Below are 22,771 nucleotides of genomic sequence, written 5' to 3' on the forward strand. Positions count from 1 at the left end.
TATTGCGCAAGAAGTTGCGCAGGAAGAGATTCCCGTTGCGTTGTGGTTCGAGAACAGTACTTACGAATCTTTGGAAGCGTTGACTAATGATTATTCCGAGTTTTCGTATATATCGCAGAGCACAGACAGTGAAATGAACTCGACAGATATGAAAACCGAATCGGAAAAGAGTACCTTTGATAGGTCGCAAAGGTTTTCATACATATTTAGCATATTCGACCAAGATGGAGAGAAGGAAACTATTCAAATGGTGGAAGAAGAGAATTATTTAAGCGATGGAGAAATAAGTCGGGTTAGAAATAAGCGAGATAGTAGAAATCGCAGAAGCATTTCGCTAAGTGAAATTTCTTCAATAGATGATAGACTGTTGTACCCCAGTAGACTTCCACAGGCTTACTCAGTGACCTTGTCAAAAGTTTTGGCTGGGCAGAAGTCGCGCGCAGAGAGCTTTATGGAGCATCGGCCAGCCAATACAACAGGAAATAGATCAACGGTAAGTGATTTAGATATATTAAATGCATTTTCTCAAACTTTTTAGATTCAGCATATAAATCAACGATAGGACCCGTACATATGTAGTAAACTAGATTTTCCACACAATAGTAAACATATTTGATAACAAATTGAGTAACCTTCGCCGGTTATTTTGTTTTCATACACCTATTTTATATAAAGTTGATCGTATTATTCATTTCTGCCTATCGTTTTTTACTATCGATGCCGACGCGAGCGTGCTGTTTGTTTATGTGAAAAGATAATAACTAAAATAAACTGTCGTATGTTGTAGTATTGCACAAATTTACGATTGCATTAACCCACAGCCCCCAAATACCTTAAAAATTGTTCTATTTTTTTTCTCAGTTTATGAAATATGCATTAGATACCTAGTCAAGAAAATATGGACTTTTTGATATTGCCATAATGGTAGCTAAGTAGCCAATTAAAATAACGCCAATCTGATGCTGATATTTATAATGCCCCAGTACATTTTGTATTGTTATTGAAAGCCAGGATCTTGATACCATTTTTAGTTGAGCATCGATTCAACTACAATTTTCTAAAGAATTTTTTTACGAAGTTTTATCAAAAACACGTCCCGCAAAAGCACATAAACTACTAATATATTTCTAACCGTAATAATAATACATGTAAGTACATATATTTAAAAAAAATGGATAATGAATTAGATTAATCTGTGAAAAACTATTTGCATCTGTAGTAAAACGCGCAGATTTTTATTCTTTGAAATGGAGAATAGTGCTATATAAGCTCGTGACGTCACTGCGACCTGTGAATATCTACTGTGACCGGTTTCCGTGGATGAGTTCTCGACCTCCAAGCCCTGGCGGAGGACGAGAGTTCTTGTTTTGCTAAATCTTCCCCTCCAAGCCCAGATCCGTAAAGTATCGTGCTATTAGGCAGAGAGCGAATTCTTTAACATCCTCAGGTTTAACCAGTGGTCCCCCGAGGTTGTGCCTTTTTTTTACATATTCATTTATATTTTCACATTATAAACAATAATAAATAATCAAAATAATGTGACATCATTGGGGTTACCCGTGCCGAGGACACTTAACAATATACTTTTTTTTATACATGTGAGAATACACAAAGAAAACTTAATTCTCAGAGAGAAATTACAAAATATTAAGACAGTTTTAAACACTACTTATTCATGTATAATGTGTATATATGTTTTCTCATCTGCACGCAGAACCTACATCTATACGTTTCAGAAAAGTTAGTTATAGCAAAGTGTTTGTTCAATCTGCAGTGTCCTATATAGCTATAGTGATAAACCTCACCTGATTTCGGCTGAGTTTTATTAGGTCAGAAGTAAACCTTTGCGAGTACCTCTTTATCAATTTCTTTGCGTGGTGCTGAGCAGGCGGGGCTCATGACCTATTGGGGCTGTCTGGGCTCCTAGCATTGCCAATTCATCAGATGCCTAGTTACCGTCGATGTTTGAGCGTCCGGGTACCCAAATCAATGTTATACTGTTACACTCACCGATACAATCGAAGCCCATAGACAATCTAAGATTGTTATAAGAATTAATCTCGACCGAGCTCAGTGCTTATAGAGCAGCCTGACTGTCTGAGTATTCCTGCCCCCGCTTGTCCATCTTTTTTGGAGCCATCGGTGTACCACACAATGTCTCAGGGCAGCCATTGTTTCCTATCAGGTATAAGCACCTTAAAGTGCTTTTGGAAGTTGAATTCCATGGCCATTACATCCGATGGCATAGCTAACATCGGATTATCGATGAGGTATTGCTGCAAATTCCTGATAGTTTTAGACTTACAGTTGGCACTACCCGGATTTAGGCATAACATTGATTTCATTCTATGATCGGGGTAGAGCACATTACTCCAGTGGCAAATGAGCAGATATCGATATTTGAATAAAATGCTCATAATCTTTTCTTATCGTCTTTTCAGCTTGATAAGAAACATATTGATAATTTAATAACCAAGTAGGTACTCAAAAATACCCATTTACCTACCCACTTAATTAGTAAAATGACTCTTCCATTCGAAGTATGACTATTATCTTTGATAACACTTTGTAAGTAACCGGTCGCGTCACTCGCCTCTTTCCGAATATTTTTGTATACGAAATCGTTGATGGGTTTTTTGTTGCATTAACAATAAGAAGTTGTATTATTTTATGAAATTTAAAAGTGAAGTGATACAATAATCTCGTGTTATATCAATATGTACTATTATTGTGTTGGTTATGTTGGTTGTTTTGATTAACGAATCACGGGAGTTAGTTGCGCAATAAATGTGTGTTAAACGATAAGAAATCTATGTCAGATATAAAGCTGTTGTAAACGAAACTATAATGGAAAGAACTATCAATGATTTGGAACAGGAAAACTTGCTGTTACCAAGCACTTTACGACGACTTGGAAAAATTGAAAGCTTTAGTAAGAATTCCACCTATCAAAATCATGATAAAGGAAAAGAACCTCGAGATTCTTATGAAAAATACAAAAATCATAGATGCAGTACAAGCCAAATTTTTTTAGAGGAATTGAACAGCATTAATAAAAGCAAAACGAAAGATTTTGAACCATTTGAAAGAAGGGGAAGTATTGTTGGGAAAAATTCGATAGAAAGTAAAACGGAACAAAAACCAAAAGACTTAAAGATAATTAGTAAAAAAGACTTTGCTGATAAAAACGATGTTAAAATTAATAAAGATATAAAACCAGAAAAACATAAAGCTGTGCACGCTAAAATATACCAAACCAAAAGTATTGTTGTTCAGTTTCCAAAGATAGTAACAAAAGAAGTTCATACAAATTTTACAGAGCAAATTTTAAACGAAGCACAAAAAAAATATGAGTATAAATATAATATGACGCTACAAAACACCGAGACTCGTTCCAGTAATATTGGTAAATATTTTCATGCATGGAAACACCGATCGAAAAATCAAAATAAAGACGATGCACAGATTGAAAAACAAAACGTTGATGTTAGGCACCACATACCATTAACGAAATCAAAATCGGAATCAGACTTATTAGAGCGAAATTTTTCATACGCTTTTTATCACGAAGAAACATATGATACGAGTAATTGGAAAAGTGTAACTTCAAGACGCGAAAGGACTAAAAATATTCAGGAGTTGATAGCTCCTGAAGTTTCTGGCACTCAATATGATAGTTCGAGTTCGTGGAGTTTTACATCGAGTGACTCCTGGTCTGACGATGACGACGAGCTCCGGATTAGAAATTTGGGAAATGACGATAGTGAGGTGAGTTTTGTTGTGCTTTTAAAATATTTTTTATAAACATCATAAATAACTGAGCAATAGACAGCTTTATCTACTTGACAGTAAAATTATCTTCTCACTATGCATTATTATTATTTTTACTTTTAAATGGTCGGGGGCTAACAAACCACACCGAGTAAGCGACAATTATATATTTATTTACGAATTATTGTATGTACATTGCGGCGGAAGAACTGTGAAGTTCAGTGCTACCGGAAATTGGACAAGAAAAATGTTTTTTTACACGCGGTAAAAATTAATGCATTTAATTGTACGGCGAAGTTTCTCGAAAGTGCATGAAAAAAAATATACTTTGGAATGTCGCAGGTTCTTGTTAACAATAACCAATCAATTAAAGCTTTAATATGTATTGTGATAGATTTCCAATTTTCGGAAAGCCATTTTTAAATAAAACTTTAAGTGTATTTGACAGCTACGAGGTTCTACTTATAAATTATATCAGTTCAACTAACCGACATCACGGGCAGTCTCATTTAAAAATTACAAAACTTTAAAAAAATCATAGCGATGATAACACGATTTGCGAAAGTATTGCTTTTTATGTTGGCTTTGTTAAAAATAGACAAATCTAAAAAAAACACTGAACTCTGATATTATTGATGTAAATAACTGGCATTAAATAGACGTCAGTCAATTACTATTTTTTTTTTAGAACTGACCATAAATTACTCATTATTAATATTTTTACACCTATATTTCCTTGAATTAACGTATAAACATAGTATATTTTCCCGTCTGTAAAGGAATTCTGACAAGCATGAAAATGTTCCCTATCGTATTATTTTTTAATGTGGTTTGTATAAGTTAACATTACAATATACATATATATATAATATACATATAAGTTTACATTACATTATACATTTACATTTTTTTTATATTACTTGAATATACGTGAATATACGCTTCTACAGCTGATTATGATGGAAAAGATCGAGGGAAAGCGTGAAGTTGGAAGGCGACAGATGTCCTGGCTGAGAAACATCCGACTGGACGGGAGTGCGCGGGGTTGAGGAGCTGTTCCAGGACCGAAATGTCTACTCTAGAGTGATCGCCAACGTCGGGGAGACCTGATATGGCACAGAAAGAAGAAGAAGTAGTTTCTCGAATAAAACATTTAAATATAGTTTTTTAATTGCGACTGGGCATAAAAAAAGCTTGCATCTAAACAGCCGCGAAAATCTAAGAAATTTAATCGAGTCTAATTGTGTTCTATGTTTTACGTTTTTTTTTCAGTAAGTTTGTTGCTTACGATGTTTTGTTTGCTGTCTCCGTCTCAGTCTACATACATAATATGAGAGTGTCCCCCCGCAAAACATTCACCGCAAATACGTACTATATAAGTTACCGGTACATTGATTTGTCCTCTAGTGAAGCTGTTTACAATGATTGCAATTGAGAGGATGTCCGATGTCATTATCATTTAGCTCTGTTTACGGTGACTTCACACAGGGACGCAGAACGAAGTAATGTTAGATGTTAGTATGGAAATGTTATCACTGTGTACTTCCGTGGAAATTAACGGGAAAATTTATCGGGATCAGTTGATACAATCATCATAATTCCACGACTTCAAATTTACTTATTTATTTTACTATTATTATTATTATTTTATTTTTATTATTAATAAAACATACAATACAAAAATTACATATTATACTCCCAGGAGTTATTAAAGAAACTCATTTGGGACCGTACATAAGAAAAAACATTTTTTTGACAATACATAATACACAATATATTGAAAGGCCCCAAGAAGGGCCGCCAAGTTGGCAGATGCCGTGTCACGTCGGCAACAGTGGATATATAGCAATTAAAAGCGTTAGGATAAATTACGAAATCAGATTAGCGGATAATAAATTACTTTTCAATTTCCTTTCCTATTATTCACATGTCAACTAGCAGACATAGAAATGTTGATATTTTAATTTATGCATATAGAAATTAAAATCAATGATTTTTAACATTTCATTTGTAAACCATAAGAATTCCTAAAAATTATAAATCGCGCAGACACAATTTTTTTATAACCTCAAAACTGTTCGACGCATTCCTCTTGGAAATGTTCAGGAAACAAGATTTTGTGAATGTTTGATTTTCAAAACAACATAGTTTTATTTATTTATTTATATACAAAAAGTCCCAACTCCATGGGACTAAAAGTCCTGTGTTGAGTTGGGACGAGCAATTAGTTGGCACAGACACATGAGTACATCACCACAAATAGAGGATCAGAAACACAAATATATATTTTTTAAAACCAGATATATGGCTCATCAATATGGTAAATAGTAAACTCAAATATTCGGAAAATCATCAAGGAGTTTCCCACTCGAATCCCTCCTACTAAAGAAAATCCAGTCCTCAACTCCTGTCTTGAAAATAGTTTTCGTCCTTGAGAGCTTAATACGCTCTTCCAAATTACTGAACACTCTCGGTGCGATAAATAAGAGATGTCTCTGGGCAAAAGTCGTACGGGTTTTTGGAATGACATAATTCGTGATCTGGGAAAACCGGGTACAGACACCATTGCTGGGATCTTTTGAACCAAATTAGATAATTTCAACCTATAAAGAGAGTTGATACCGTACGCGATCTAGGTGTTATTTTTGATAGCAAACTTACATTTGAGAATCACTTCGATGACATACTGACCCGTGCACATAGAAACCTTGGTTTCGTACTTCGTACATGTCAGGTATTTAAATATATCGCGTGTATTAAAATGGTCTACTTTGCTCATGTTCGCAGTTTGCTCGAGAATGCCTCTTCTGTTTGGTCTCCGCAATATGTCACACATAAAGAAAATTTCGAGAAAATTCAATGGACATTTCTTAGACATCTTAACTGGAGATGCAGGAATACCGATCTCAATTATATGTCTTCCTGCAAAAAACACCACTTGCTTACTTTAGAAGATCGCCGTCTACTGTTGGACATGGGGGTGCTTCGGGACATACTTAGTGAACGCCTTGATAATCCGGCTTTTTTGTCGGAGTTATCATTAAATGTCCCCGGCTACCACCACACCCGTCACACGTCGAGCTCTCTATTTCATGTGCCAGCAGTTCGTACGAACTATGCCCAGAACTCTCCACTTATACGTTTTGCTAGTGAATATAACTTGAACTTTCCCCTTATTGATCCATTTGATTGTAAAAAAATAACATTTAAAATGCGCGTCTTAAAACATACTTTTTTGTCTTATACTTAGTTTCAATAATAAAGTCTTATTTTATCTTATTTTATTTTATTTTATTATATTTTATCTCTAATTCTTAATATTTGATATATATTTATATTTTCGACACTCGACACTTGTGCAATATTTAAACACATGTCCCCCCTCATTCCAATATAACACCCACTCACCCACCCTCTCACTCACTTACACTCACACAAACAGTATGTATTGTACGTGTATTTAATGTATTTCTGTGGATATCTGTCATTGGTTTTATTCTCTGTATATTTTATTTGTTATATTTTTGTTACATGTATTACTGTTGATATCCCCAATAAATAAAATAAAAATAAAATAAAAAAAGAACTTTTAATGTAAAATAATATTTAAAAAAATAATAATAGTACATATTAAAATAGCACATCTGGAACTACGGGGGGTTTTTGCATTAAAACAAGTTAAATATGTATTTTACATAAATATGTATATACAAATACATATATTGAAAATAAAATTAAAGAAGCACTCGCAAAAGCACAACTTGAAGATTTATAGGGACTAATGAAAAATGACAATGTATAATATTTTTATTACAAAAAATACTTATAGTACTGATACCTACTATTGGCTCCTTTTTCCGATAATTTTGTTTTTTTGAAAAGGAACAGCATTAAAATAACAAAACAATAAACAAAATATGTCATAAAAACTGTTATACTTAAATGTTACTTAATTATATGTAATTTATTAAATAAATATAAACCTACGCACACATAGGCCACTAAACTGTTGAGCAAACAAAATTATATTCTTGTAAGGAATAGAATGCTAGTGGTTCAATTGTTTATGTAATAATTGAATAACATATTTTACAATCACATCTTTAGGTCCCTTCGAAAGAACGGTCATTCATTTATTCATTTGGGACCCCACTGTGATTTATTTGTGAAAATATAATTTCACACCCAAAGATTTGCAAAGCTAAAAAAAAATTAAAAAACTATATAAAAAATAAGGATTCGAAATAAATTTTAATATTAAAAACTTTACACTCGGAAAAGAATACACAAACATTGTAAATATTGAATACGGTATTAGGGTTGTTTTCTAATTTTTGTTTGTCTGAGGGATTTGATTGGATTTTAGATAAATGAATTTATTCATTTAAGGGGGTATTATAAAGCCAATACTACGGTTTATTATTTAGGCATATGGAAAAAAGGAATAATTTTTTTTATAAGAAAATAAATTTCTGCGTTCTTACGATTTACCCAAATATTTCAAATTTGCGTCAATTTTCAACGAGTTGTAAATAATTTACGAGAACATAGAAAACATCTTTCGATAGAGAGGGATTCGATCCTCGGATCTCTGATCTGTGAGTCCGCAACACTAGCCACAAGACCACAACCCGATAATATGTTTTAAAGGCTTGTGTGTTAATTACTCCCATTTATTCTAACATGACATACGATAAACTTTTCATGAGTTGGGAGAGATGATTTATTCATTTAAAAAAAAAAGATGGACATAAATATCATATCTTTATATAGGGCTATGATGGTTTGTGTTTTAGATAATTAATTATTATTTTGGCACGAAAGTGAACGCTGTAGTAACTTGCATTCAATATTAAACCCATTCACCATTAATTTAATTGAAATTTATTTATTGTTCTTACAGTATCGAGTTTTTATTTATTATATTTTAAAAAAATGTTAGCCCTAGACATTTGATACCAGTCTCACGGCCAGTCATTACTCACATGTAGATACACCGCTATTTATGAAGGTGTACGTGTGTGTGGGTTATGTATGCGTATGTGTGTCACGAGTGATTTTATTTCGCGAGTAGATTTATATTATCAACGTGCATACTAAAATAATGACTTTATTACAGCATTATCTTAAATTTGATAATTATTGGTAATGTCCACCACTATCAAAAGGCAATAAATAATATTTCCGAGAAGTAAATCAGTTTCGAGATGTGATTAAGCAACGCTGCGCTTTAAAACAATAAATAAATAATGAGATAATAATTTTGATACGGAGTATAAATCAAACTTCTTGACCTGTAAAGACGAAAGGGCTTATATTGTTAATCTTGTAATTAAAATTATTTTTTTATAAATTGTAATAATATTTCTTCGTGGCGCGGCAGCAAAATTCGAAAGATTTTGAAATTCGTCGCTGTATCTAGGGTCGAAGCACCAGTAAATGACCACCCCACAGTAAATTACCATTGGTTAATAAAACGCAATATAATAAAAATTGCTACATGTGTCCAGTCAAAAAACTTTTAAAACTAGAAACTATGACAAAAGCAGTAGGCTGACACATCTTTTGGTAAGAAACAAAACTATCAGTTTTGAACTGTGATCAAAAGGTTATAGTGCGTCTTCCCGTTATTGTTCTGAAATTGATAGTGTTTTTAAAAGGAAAGATGTGGTAAGTGTTTTATTTGATGCTATTTCTCATGAAATTCTTTAAATATATCCGTATTCTAATGTGTTAGGGTGTTTTATAAGTTATGATGTAACTAAATCTGAGTATAATTTTTACTGGGGTAGTAGTGGTCATTCACTGGTGATTCTGCTATTTTTCTAGAGTAATATTAATTATAATTGCAATACTCGTATTTCAATAAAAAAGTAAAAGTACTCAGAAAAATGAATGTGTTTTTTATTGTTTTCTTTTATATTGTCCGCTTAAATAATGAAATTTATACCTTTAATGTGGATTTCACTACAAGCTGAACCTTAAACAATCATTCATTGGTGATTTGACCCTAGTAGGTATTAGGTATTTTCACATTGTTCACCGTTCATACCTACCTAAGAACAAATATTCTACCAGTAGATCACTGTTTCAGGCAATTTAGATCACGCGATCGTGTGAAGTATCCATAAAAAACGAATATATAACAACAGTTAAGCAATCACTGTTATTAGTGGAAACTTTACCCGTTCTATACCGATCTCGTCACTATATACTAGAGGTACAAACCATCAAATTTAACGTGCTAAGTCTCTGGGATGTTTTCAGATATTGATCACTGTGCCTTTGTAATTTTGTTTTGAATTTAGTAATCTATCTATATATATATATATATAAAAGGCAATGTTTGTATATGTGTCGTCCATGAGCTGAATAACTACTAAACCGATTTACGTGCAGTTTTTAGCGAAATGTAGATCTTTGCCATAAGCATATTTATAGCTTTTAAAATCTTCAATTTATTGAGTAGAAAAAAAGTTAGGAGCGTAAATGTTTTTTTCATCGTTCCAGGGCTGCATTCGCCGAGAATGGATACGATATATAATAGTAATTTTGAAAAATTGGCTTAGTTTGATAGTCTATTGAAACATTTAAAAAAATAAACCTCTGAATTTCCTCATTTTGCGGATAGAAAATATACATATAACTGAAAAACGAAAAATTTCTTACTTTTCATATTTTCTAGTACGTTTTTGAAAAAAATTATAATAGTTGAATGAATAAATATACCTTTTTTCCCCCTTAGAGTTCACGGTTCGTGTACTTTTGCCATACATATATTTTTGTAAACATAATGGTATTTCGCACATCAATAAATCGAATCGGGTTGTGGTCCTGTGGCTAGTGTCTCAGACTCACGGACCAAAGGTCTGTGGTTCGAATCCCACTTTACCCCAACTTGATTCCCATTTTCTAATAGTGAGTTATTTACAACTCGTTGAAAATGGCCCTCAAAATTAAATATTTGGGTAAATCATAAGAACGCAAATATTTCTTTTTTATTTAAAAAAAAATAAAAAAAAATAGTGAGGTCAAATTAAAAAACTTAAAATTAGAGAACATAAAATATATTGTAGAGCTGGATTATTAGTTCAAATTAGTTTTTTAGGTCATATAAAAATCAATTTGTAACGAACATTAAGATTTTGAGCATGGTTCCAATATTTTTTAGAACACTTCATAAAGGTAGAAAATAAAATATTGAAATACTGTCAGTTAAGGGGTTACAAATCAAAATTATAAGGTGCAACTTTGTAATTACAGAGAAACTGTTGTAGAAATGCATTCATGAATGCGAACTTAAATATGTAAATATTCATAAGCCAATAAGTACTCGCAGGTTGCAGGTAGGCACTACTTGTAATGATTAATTGAACCATGAATATTGCGCAATATTAAAAATAACAACTGTTCTTCTAGAAGAAGGCATAATATAATACGTAGGTATGTGTATACCTACAATATCTGGTACCTGCATGCAACTACAAACTGTGAAATTTTGAATTTATTTATTTATGCATACATCAACGGTTCAAAAGATCTTTTACAAAAAATAAAAATTTACATAAATAATCACAGCAGTCCACAATAATCATGTAGTACATAGTATGAAATAATAGAACAATTAAAACTAAACAACTCAGTAAACATATTATTAAAAAAGTTAAAAAGAAACATAACATTCATAATAAAATAAATAAATAAATGAACTAAATAAAGATAGCAATAACCATGAGAAAATATTATGTACTCCATATAAATAAACACAGTAAAGTTGAGAAAAACTAGATAATAATAATACAAAAAATAATACAACATTAGTACTTAAAAAATAAAAGTTCTTTGAGCAATAAAAAAAAAAAAGTTAAATTACTAAATAATACCTCTATTTAGTGAAATCATCATCATCAGTTGGTTGGAAGAAGTTGCCATTTGGCAATAAATCCACCAATGTACAATTTAAAATTATGTCTAACATGTTAAATAAAGAAATAAAAAATCACGTATTCCAGGAAACAAAGTTAAATTTATTAATATATTTAAAAATAAATCCATTATTTTTCTAAAAAAATAACGAGTGAGAATTCGTTTTGATTCATGAACAGAATTTATATTGAAGATATCGAATATTTGTTCTAATTCATTTCCATACCTATGATGTATCCTGGGTATAGGAGAGTGCATTTCAAAGTTGGTCCGTGAATTGTTGCAATTGATAATTCGAATTCGAATAGTGAATTGTTGCAATTGATAATTGTTGTTGATAATTAATCGGCTAAAAAAATTCTTAGAGTGCGCCACTGGCTAATATAGTCGCCCATTAGGAAAAAACCATTCTATGATTATCAACCACGAAGCAAGCTATAGTTTACAGCAATACAAGGGGTCGTAGGTACTCAGGTCCAGAATAGTAAGCGCAAACCGAAACCGTCTGTTACGCGTTTGTTGTTAAACTAAAAACCAAATAAAAATTGGAAAGCTTTTGTTTTATGCGATAGAGCTAAAGGGCTTGTCTTTAGCTCTTTGAGCGAATCATAACTATGAGACATTTTTCTTTTCTCCCTTTAAGCCTTCTACCAAGACCTGATAACATTGGCTGAAAATAAGTTACATATTTACAAATTACAATGAGATAATACGGAGGCAACAAAACCAGAAAAGACAATGGATAACAATGTGTACACAAACGTAAGATTAAAGAACATATACAAAAATAAAATACAATTATAGTGGTAATCACAGATTGTATAAGATACCAATAACAAACACAACACGAAACGAATAAAATTTCAACATAAATTGAAACATGCGCTATCAGGAAAAAAACCCGCCAAGATTTGCACCCATATAGGAATACCGGCACTATACAAGACTTGAATAATCGGTATTTCATTTTGACAGAGTATGGACTAGAGTTCCAGACAACTCGCATCATGTTAAAACTTGCTCCAGCAATTCCTAGGCGGGTTGCGAGCTCTTTGTGCATACTTCCATACCCAGTTATGTGAACTCCTAAGTATTTAAATCTGTCCACTTTCACGAACCTTTGGTCATTATTATAAAGAGGCTGATCAGGGTCAGGACAGTATTTGTTGCACAAAATCTTAGTCTTTTTAGTATTAATATTAAGACCCAGATGATTTTTTTATAAAGACTGAATATTTTTCGATGATTTCTTGAAATTTTCAGCACTTTTACCTATCTATTTTATCTTGGGCCATACCTTTTCTTTTCTGTACATCCTCTAAGTACTTATTTTTTGTAAGGTAATGTTTTAACATCTGAATCATTTGAATCCGTCATTGAGATTTTTTTGGCTTTTTAGATCAGAAAGTGGACACATCTTTGGCTATAATTTAGTTTTTTTCTGTATAAAAACTATGTTTCAATTGCATGCAAAACTACGCTGGAGATAAACAGTGATTTGCTGAAGGCTAGTTAGGAAGTAAGACTATTAAACTAAGCTAAAATTAAAAGAAATAATTTTTTTTCGTATTATCATCGCTAAATGATTTTTTTTAAGTTCAGTAATTTTAAAATTACTACTCCCGTGACGTCACGAATTGTCCGATAGTTATGCTGACATTAAAAAGTAGAACCCCATAGCTGTCAAAATACGCTAAACGTTAAAAAAATGGCTACCCGGAAACCGGAAATCTATCACAACACATAGTAACGCTATAATTTATTAGCCACAAGAACCTGTGACGTTTCTAAGTAGTTTATTTTTATTAAAACCATTTTAATAAAAATGATCTACTTTCTTTGTTCATTATTGTTTTAATTATAACTGGGCTTTCAAAACACTACTTCATTCATTTTATTTTTGTCCTATTTCCTTCTATTACTAATACCGATACAAATATAAGAAATGGATTAAGAATAATTAACTGTATTACCAATATGAATATTGCGAAGAAATGTTTTCATGCATAAATGTAAAAAAGAAATTCAATAAAAATACGTTCGTAGAAAAACGCGACGTGTTTGGTCTTGGTTGTTGTGACGTCAAGATTCGTGAAATCGTTCTACACAAACAGGCAGGAACAAATAAATATGAATCGTGACGTATTAGGGGCGTGGCAATGGAATCACCGTTTTTGTGGGAATTCAAAATTACAAATTTAAAAGTATTTTTTATGCTACTAATAATTAGCGATTTTTTTTTTTACCGGACAGTATTTCATAGACCTTTATCGCTTTAAAAATGTAAAAAAATTGATATTTCTCTATTATAAGAGTATTTTTGCAATAAAAGAAACATCGAAGCGACCCTCTTCATCTGCAGCATAAGAGATGTTATAGTATTAGAAACACAATAGATTCTTCAAATATGCATACCTGTACGAATATATTAAAAGCAGAATAACAAAATTAGTACGTTTCTTTAAACAAATGCCCATAATTAATTAGAGAGCAAACTCAAGGTGAGGAAAGTACATTCTAATAACACATGCAGAAATTAATTTGAAGGTGAGGACATTGGAATGCACTTTTCTCACCCTGAGTTTTGTTTCTGAATACGGGCATAAAGGTTCCAAATTCGCAACGCCTGTTTATTTTTATTTCATAAGTCATAAAAAGCCTCTTTATTTTTTAAACTAGACCGGGTTTAATGACAACTAAACAATTAAATCTCAGTATGGCGCCGACATTATCAATAATTTGTATTTTAATAATACATAACTAAGGAAAGTAACACCGAATCGGCATGCTCAAGGTAGGAAAGATATAAGAAAGTGAACCTAATATATTTTGTTTAATTACTCGTAAAGATATCATTACACATATCATTAATTTTAAATCACAGCCTCTCAAACTTTATCTACATGAACACCATTTATTAATGAATTATTATTAAAACGTAGAGTCATGATAGAAATAATGAAACGCATTGTATTATTTATTATTGACCAACCGAAATTTCGGTTTCGGACAAAAATTGGCGGAAACTTCAATCAAAATCAAGTTACAGAGTCTAAATTAAAAAAATGCTTAAAGCCAATTATTATTTGAAATATAAATTACACATTACATTGAAGATTTCCTTCTTTTCAAATTCTGTAAAACTTTGAAACAATTATTTTTGCTGTAAAAATGTCCTAAAATGTAATTTTGCAGCTCGCTTGAACGTATAAAGTCTCATGTAGGGTACATCAACTAGAGATAAAAGAAGTAGATTTTGTGTTTCACGTAAAGTCCATTTTTGAAAAAATAAATGATTTTCACGACAGCAGATAATTTTGTGTCAACCACGATTCAAAATAGCGTTAGCGTCAAAATATTTTAGTTTTTTTTTTTTACATGTTTGCCAATCAAAAAGGACTGAAGTGGTCATCAGATTCGACCGCGACAATTTAAAATAAAAATGGAATTTTACAATTGATTTTATATCGGAAATAACATTTTTAAATTGCCACACTTCCACGTGGGCGTCAGAATATATGAAAAATACATACAGAGGTAAATTTAGGAATCCATAATCTGGGTCCTGTGAATATAAGTTTTTTTGGCGGTGTCCGCGGATCGCCTAGTTCTGATCCGCAAGAAACGTGTCGACCGCGCGTTCTCGGAATCGTTTAAATTTCTTGCCATAGAAAAAACATAGGCTAGGACCTAGCCTCTAGGTGTTGCAAGTATAAACAACCCGTATGAGGAACTGCCTACTTAAAATAATTACGTCACAAGTTGAACAATTTAGTCAAACTATTTATTATTAAATAATGAGTATAATGCATCGCGTCTCTAAGGTTGAGAATCCGTATTTATGTTTTGAATGGCGATGGTACAACAGCCCACCAATCACACGACACCGCGATCGTCTTTTGTTTCATTGCAGTCACGTGATTCTTTACTACAATAATGAGGTAATTATAGAACATAAGTATTCGAGTGCCGTTGTAAATAAAAATATGCCACTGAAACATGGACATGCTTGGAAAAGGGTGAAAGTTGACTGAAAATTTGCAATCTCATAACAAACATTTACAATCAGTACTTTCTGTTAATTAATGGATTAATTCTGTATTTTTTTCGAAACTTCTAAAAGTACGGAAGTTCAAAAGTAAACAGAGTGGATTTCACCCCCCAGGAAGTAATAAAGATTAACATAAGAACATTTTAGAGAAGGTCCAAAAAGAAGTACAAAGATTGAAAAATGTTTTCAGGCGTTGCCTAGTAGGTGAAATATTTCAGCCAGTTGAATCTCTTTCGGCTCTTTAACTTCACAAAAAAATGAAAAGTTCAATTTAATTTAATTTATTGTTAAATCCTTAAATAAATAGAACACTCCACATGTTTTTATTTGTGTTATATCACTAATCATTGACGTATAAATAAGTAGACGCGTTATCCCAATACTAAGTTTATCTAAGACAGGCCTGGGCAAACTTTTTGAATAAAGGGCCGCATTAGGAATCAAAAATGAACAGCGGACCGCAAGTAAAATACTAATTGAAGGTAAAGATATTTATTAATTTATTTCATTCACATAAACCCCCGGAGGTATCTTACAAGTATGGTACACAGATAAAATATATAAAGAAAGAAATAATATATAGCGTTTAGTACAATCAAATACATATTCCTAGGTACATATAACTAGTAAGAAAACATAATTAAAACACAAATATATAGATGACATGATACACATAATTATTGTAAAACACTTAAATAGATCAATATACTCAGTACGAAAAACTTATTTTTTGTTTTTTAAATATGCAAATAAAAAATAAAAAATAAAAATCCTAAGTTTTGCTTTAAATACACAGTTATCAGCGGGTACAAAAGAAAATTATAAACAACTTATTAACATGTTTGAAAATGCTTAAAAGTATACGAGTACATCTGTAAAAAGGAACTAAGCAAAACTTATACATATAAGAAATATACATTTACTATTATAAGAAGGAATTGTTACATAAAAAATAAGTGATTTATTAATAAAAACCAGCAATTTAATGAGAATAATCGAACTGGTTTATATATTCAAAACATTTTAAAGATTTGAGGTGTTCATTTTGTAGTTAGTGGAAGATAGAGCTAGCAGAGTCAGTACATCGTTCATTATTTCCATTCCCAAAGAAAGTACATAATGCCTATAATACGTTACACGAACACTTCATGTCACTGTGCTGTATATTTTTACGTAAATAGTCCCAATAGACGGGGTGAAATGTAAAACCGCCGCTGTGCATGATCAGTATTTATGTGATGGTCAACAAAACCAGTAGCTTAATGACTATTTCTTATTATTAAGTTGAATCTGCATTCAACTTTAAATAAATAATCTATTCGCTACCCGTTATACCACTCATAGGGTGCACATTGAACTGAAAAGAAATAAACAATGTTTTGAGTTTGTCCAAATTGTTGTTGACAGGGACTGGATTCAACCCCAAAATGAGCTGTTAATATTAACATATTACAAAAGACATCAATAAAATTTTATAGAAGGGAATAAAGCCACTTAAACCAACCAATGACAGGCCATAAACCCTGTGGATGTCTAGACTCCTATATTTCCTTCTGTAAATGTTCTTCATATCTGTTGTACTATGTTATAAGAAAATGTCTTTTTGCTGCTGGTTTACTTGGTCTTCCCAAAAACAGTCATCATGAACAGTGACGGTTTTGCATTTAACCCCCCCCAATTCTTCCCCTTCCTGTGAGCGCTCTCTATATAGGATCTATGTTTATAAGTCGATAAATTCTTCTGTATTAAATTATTATTTCAAGTGGACAAAGGCAACCTGTCCTGGCTCTTGCTAGAGCATATAGGACATACTCGACGGATGCACTCCCGGTTCTAACGGGCTTGTCCACTTTGGGTCAGGAGATCCAGCGACGATCCGCGAATTTCCACTTAAAAAGAAAGCGTTCCTCTGTTATTAGTGGCGTCCGTCAACTCCCAACTGAAGGAATGTCTCAAACGGATATAAATAAAATGTATTTAAATGATCTTCTTGATGCTTGGCAATCGCGGTAAGAATCTTCCCCTTCAGGGAGAGTTACTTTACTATTTTTTCCTTTAATCTGTCAGCGCTTACAATCTTCTTGGGTTATCCTTGATCACTGGACTACGCAGTTTTTATCAGTTCACGGATTCGATATTGATTCCCTTTCGTGCTGCTGCGGACATCCTAATGGATCTTTTGAACGCATCCTGCGATCGTGTCCCTTTCCTTCTCTCTATGATTACCGAAAGGAGCTTTTTGCTATTATCCACGGCCCTGTTATAGGTCCTGTCAGATATACAAATCTGGTGACTTTAAAAAATAATTATGAGGCTTTAAAAAAGTTTTGTAATCATTTCTGCGAATTTATTATATCCAATCAATTTAATCCTAGTCAGTGAAGAGTTAACTTCCCTCTTTTCTCAATAAAATGAAAGTTCATATTATATACTTCTGGATTACCTTCTTTCAACACAAAGATGCTAAGACTAACAGATTACAGAGAGCTCCTTCGGGTAGCTTTTCTCGTTCGGCAACGAGCAATTCTTAAACTTGAAATATCTCAGAACTGAAAAAATGGACTTAGGCATTTTTTGAAATTGGGCATCCAATTTTTCGTGCATGTGGGCACCGTCAAGGAGACGTATGTCCTCAGATGCTGTTTGCGGTATGTGGTGGGCAAGCTGTATTTAATAATTATTTTTTATGTTTTAAAGGCAGGAAAAATATTTTTTTTTTTCAGAAATGCGATCATAGCTCACGGGCCGCAAAAATTGCGAATCTGGCCGCAGTTTAATCCCAGGCCTGATCTAAGATATTGCGTTGCATTCAAAAATTTGAAAAAAAAAGAGATGGCAAATGACGATACACATGCAGTCATTCATATAAGAAAGAGATAAACATATTACCTTTTATCATATTTTGATCTGTGTAACTCACCATAGAAACGATACTAGCAGGCAGCTAGGCGTGTAGATTTTCACGGTCGCTGTTAGATTCAAGATGTATATTTTTTGGGTGATCCCGTGTATGTCCCGGCACTACACACTACAAAAATGACACGGAATGTGCCTGCTGACGACTGCGACACGGTACAAATTACTAGAACATAAACGCATATTTTTTTCTACAAAACACACAGTTTACCTTGAAGATGGCTCCTGCAATGATATTCAAAACCAACGTACACGGGATATCCCAAAAAAGATGCATACCTACTAATAGTAGGCAGCTGTTAATTTTTTTTAAAACGGACTTAATAATATATCTCATTATTCCACAAATTGTACTGGTTTGTAATTGGAATGTTTTGTTTTTCACAGTAAAGCAATAAAAGCATTTTTTGCGTCTGATCATGATAAACGTTAAAGAAATAAGGCACGAAAAGCGATTACCCACGAATTGAAATGCGATTTTCTTCCCACTAGTAATATGCCTATTTTTATTATATATATCACTGTCACTATTACGATGTATTCTTATTTTTTTTCTACTCGAATACAAAACAATTCTTTCCATAAATGCGTGACAATAATAATTGATCATTCGAGACATTAACTACGTCACGAATTATATAGATACGTACTTCGGTAAATGGCTATCATTAAAATAGCCAGCGGCAAAACACGCGTTCAAAATAAAATATTACGTTACTTGAATGGATTTAAAAAATACAATGCAAAATGCAACGCAGACATGTCAAAAGTTTTGAATTTGAAACATTTGTGGGTAGTCTAGCAGCGCGTTAGCGCAGCATTTTATGAAGCAATTCGATTCGGACCTACTCACTCTTGACTATTATTTGGCAAATTAAACTGGAAAAACACTCACTCTACAACGCTGCCGTGCATAGGATTGTTATAATTGATCCGTTTTATGAAATATATTATACTGTCAGTACGAACGTAGCGTTCTACGCTACTCAGTCATTATTTTCCTCTCTAGTTTGACAGATCAGTTTGAAAACACGGCCAAACGTTGCTGGCTGCGTGCGCAGCGTCGGCGCCGCTCGGGTAATATGTTAGCCGCGCATTCGGTTTGACGTTTATGATAACAACATTTAAATCGAAAATACATCACAACAATCGGGTTTTTGCGCGGTACTGTTTTTTGTGATATTTATTGAATGTACCGATCGAAAATTAAGTGTTGACGTCGGCCATTGTAAAGTATTTGTGTTTTGGAGTGTTTTGTGTGTTGAAAAAATAGTTCTCAACCAAAGTGAGTGCATGTTGTATTCTCATTGATCTTTTGTCACCAATATTGTTTTCTTTTATCCATTACCTACAAATTGTACATATTACAAGTTATCTCGATCGATGATTACATTTAACTATTTAAGTTAATTAGTTTTATGCCTTTGGTGCCATTTTGTGGAGGTAACATAATAGTTAATATTATTGTGAAATAGTTAACGTTCTTCGTTGGGGATAAATCGTTATATTAAAAAAAACATCATCATCATCATATCAGCACCCGTTAGTGCATAGGGTACTGCATTGTTAAATAAAATGCAGCGTACCTCGATCATTTGTTCCAAGAAGGTAACTTAATTAGGCTTACAATTCAGGTGCCAGCCCAGAAACAATGAAATATTTCATCGTAAAATCACATTTGAAAACAAATATTTCATATTAAACTGCCAGGAATTGAACCCGAGACCTCAAGCATGATAGACAAACGTGCCAACCACTACACTACGAGGCTGACTTTTCTCCACTTTTCCTTTTTCAGGGTGAGACCTGTTAGCAGCCACCGTGTCTAAAACACGTCCATGATTCTGGTTAGATTTTACACACATAACTGTATTCTTCATTCGCCCGGACACAGACAAACGATGAAAAATACTAAATTTTAAAATACGGTTTTCTTACGGAATGTCAATATAAATAAGTTTTGTTACGATTCGCTTCCCGCCCGGTTTCATAAATGCCAAATGTCTAATGACGAATAATAAATTGAACAACATAGCATGACAAAATAAATCGACGGTGGAAATGAAAAAGTTACTTCACGACATGTAGCAACTTTACAGAAGAGCCAATTAAAGTTTTATTGTAGTACTTTTAATTAATAAAAACTTTCATAAATATTATGTGTTACGTATTATTTTGGCGTAATTCCTACAACATTTTAAATATAACAAATAATAATTATATTTTCTGTAAAGATGCTACACGTCGCTTAGTAACTTTTTCCTTTCCACCGTCGAAATATTTAACAAGAAAAAAAAACGCTTTTGCCCTCGTTCAAACTTTTTGTTCCTTGTAATTTTTATTAACCCCTTTTCATGTTCCCGGGGCTTTTTGGCAAGACTTTGGAGCCGTTTTCAATTTTTTCCACAAAATTGTATTAAATATGCAACTCTGCATAGTTATTTTCAGGTCTGTGTATGCTCGCAAGGAATAGAAAGGGGATACGAGTATAATGAAGAAATTCAGTGGTTTTTTTTATTTACTAACCCTTACCGGTCCAATGTCGAATCTCATTCTACATCGATTTTTTCCACATATCACGCTTTGGAAAATTATAGAAACTAATATTTTTTATTAAAAAAAAAAAAACTCGATTTGTAGTAAAAACGAGATTTATTTTGGAAATGTACATAGTAATGGCCTTATTATCTATATTTTATAATTTTCTAAAGTATGATATATGGAAAAAATCGATGTCGAATGAGATTCGACATTGGACCGGTAAGGGTTTTAATAGACTATAAAACTAAGCATTTTTTAAAAATATATTTTTAATATCGTATTATCAGCGCTACGATTTTTTAAAGTCTTGTATTTCTCAAATAACGCGCATGTGACGTCTGAGGTTCTTTTCCGGTTATTCTCAATCAGTTTTTCCCATTGGTCCAACCACGACAAGCAAACCGAAAATCTTCCATAACTCTTATATCATAGGTTGATTCATATGAACCAGTGACGTCATTCAAAGTAGTTCGTTTTTAATAAAATGTTATTTATTATTTTTTTCGTACACTTTCAGGAAACTTTGCCGTTCAATTTAATGCTCTTATTTATACCGCGCGCAAGAAAACATTTATTGTACCCAATTTTCCGTTGGGCTGAAGTTCCTCATAAGACACAATACTGTTTTATAATAGTAACATAAAAAAGTGGATAATCTATCTTTGGTCTTGGATCTCGACATTTTTTTACATCTATCATACGAGTAGATAATTTTATCACATGCGCTCGTGAAAGATCGCTTTTTATGATAGTAATTCTGTGGCGTTTACGTAAAGAAGAGTTGCAAGCTCCTATTAGCTGACCGCAGGGGAGCTAATTAATGTTTCTTACTGGTTTACTATTTTAACATAAAATTTTGGTGCCTTAGAATAAACATGCGTAAACTAAGAAAAAAAATATGTAAAGCGGTACCAGTCATATTGTATTTCATCTCATATTAGATTTTTCTAAGTCGTTTAAGACTATTTTCATATAGCGACATTTATTTTTTTACAGTATCTTCGAATAATGCAAAATTAACAAATTTTATTATAGAAATATTGTATCTCTTCACGCAAACTTCCGTAGACCGTATAAGGTAGAACTGCATATTTAACTCATTTCATAAATTTTAGTGACATGCGGTTTTGGTCAAAAATTGGCCGAATCTTTGGCTCAGCCGAAACTTGCGGTCGGGATGTGTCGGTTTACGTTCGGCTGTATGCGGGTGGAATATTAGCACAATAGGGGGTGGTACCTATTGGATTGTTGTCCATTCGAATAATTTGTTATTGTATTGCCATTGTCTAACATACAAAATAAGACAAGACTGATTTGGTGATTTGCTGACTATAGTTACTAGTTCTAAGATCTTTCATATTTACGTTTTTGTAATGCCTTTATTGTTGATATGTTGAATTTCCTATAGCGTGCATTGAAGAACTGTTACATATTATATAATTGTTATTCCTAATTGTGAGTTATTTACAACTCGTTGAAAATGGCCAGCAAAATTAAAATATTTGGGTAAATTGTAAGAACTCTAATATTTATTATATTCTTTAAAAAATATATACAGGTGTTTCT

At 32.5% G+C, this 22,771-nt stretch overlaps 2 protein-coding genes across 4 annotated transcripts in view; one reads left to right on the top strand and one right to left on the bottom strand.

The window, feature by feature from the left end:
• The window catches only part of LOC148283946 (uncharacterized), a 28,113-nt gene extending 9,352 nt beyond the window's left edge, over positions 1 to 18,761 (bottom strand). The window contains exon 1 of the mRNA XM_088242918.1: positions 18,669 to 18,761. The gene's annotated coding sequence lies outside the window, so the exon portion shown is untranslated. The remainder of the gene's footprint in view (positions 1 to 18,668) is intronic.
• Positions 18,762 to 19,676: 915 nt separating this feature from the next.
• LOC148283947 (rho GTPase-activating protein 15-like) overlaps positions 19,677 to 22,771 on the top strand; it is a 162,063-nt gene continuing 158,968 nt past the window's right edge. The window contains exon 1 of one of the 3 annotated variants that reach the window (XM_088242915.1): positions 19,677 to 19,949. The gene's annotated coding sequence lies outside the window, so the exon portion shown is untranslated. The remainder of the gene's footprint in view (positions 19,950 to 22,771) is intronic. The other 2 variants (XM_088242914.1, XM_088242916.1) reach the window with 2 other exon arrangements.

This window comes from Micrasema longulum, unplaced genomic scaffold (assembly GCF_059751315.1).
Source record: "Micrasema longulum isolate JH-2025_06_02 unplaced genomic scaffold, ASM5975131v1 h1tg000177l, whole genome shotgun sequence".
NCBI classification, from domain to species: Eukaryota; Metazoa; Arthropoda; class Insecta; order Trichoptera; family Brachycentridae; genus Micrasema; species Micrasema longulum.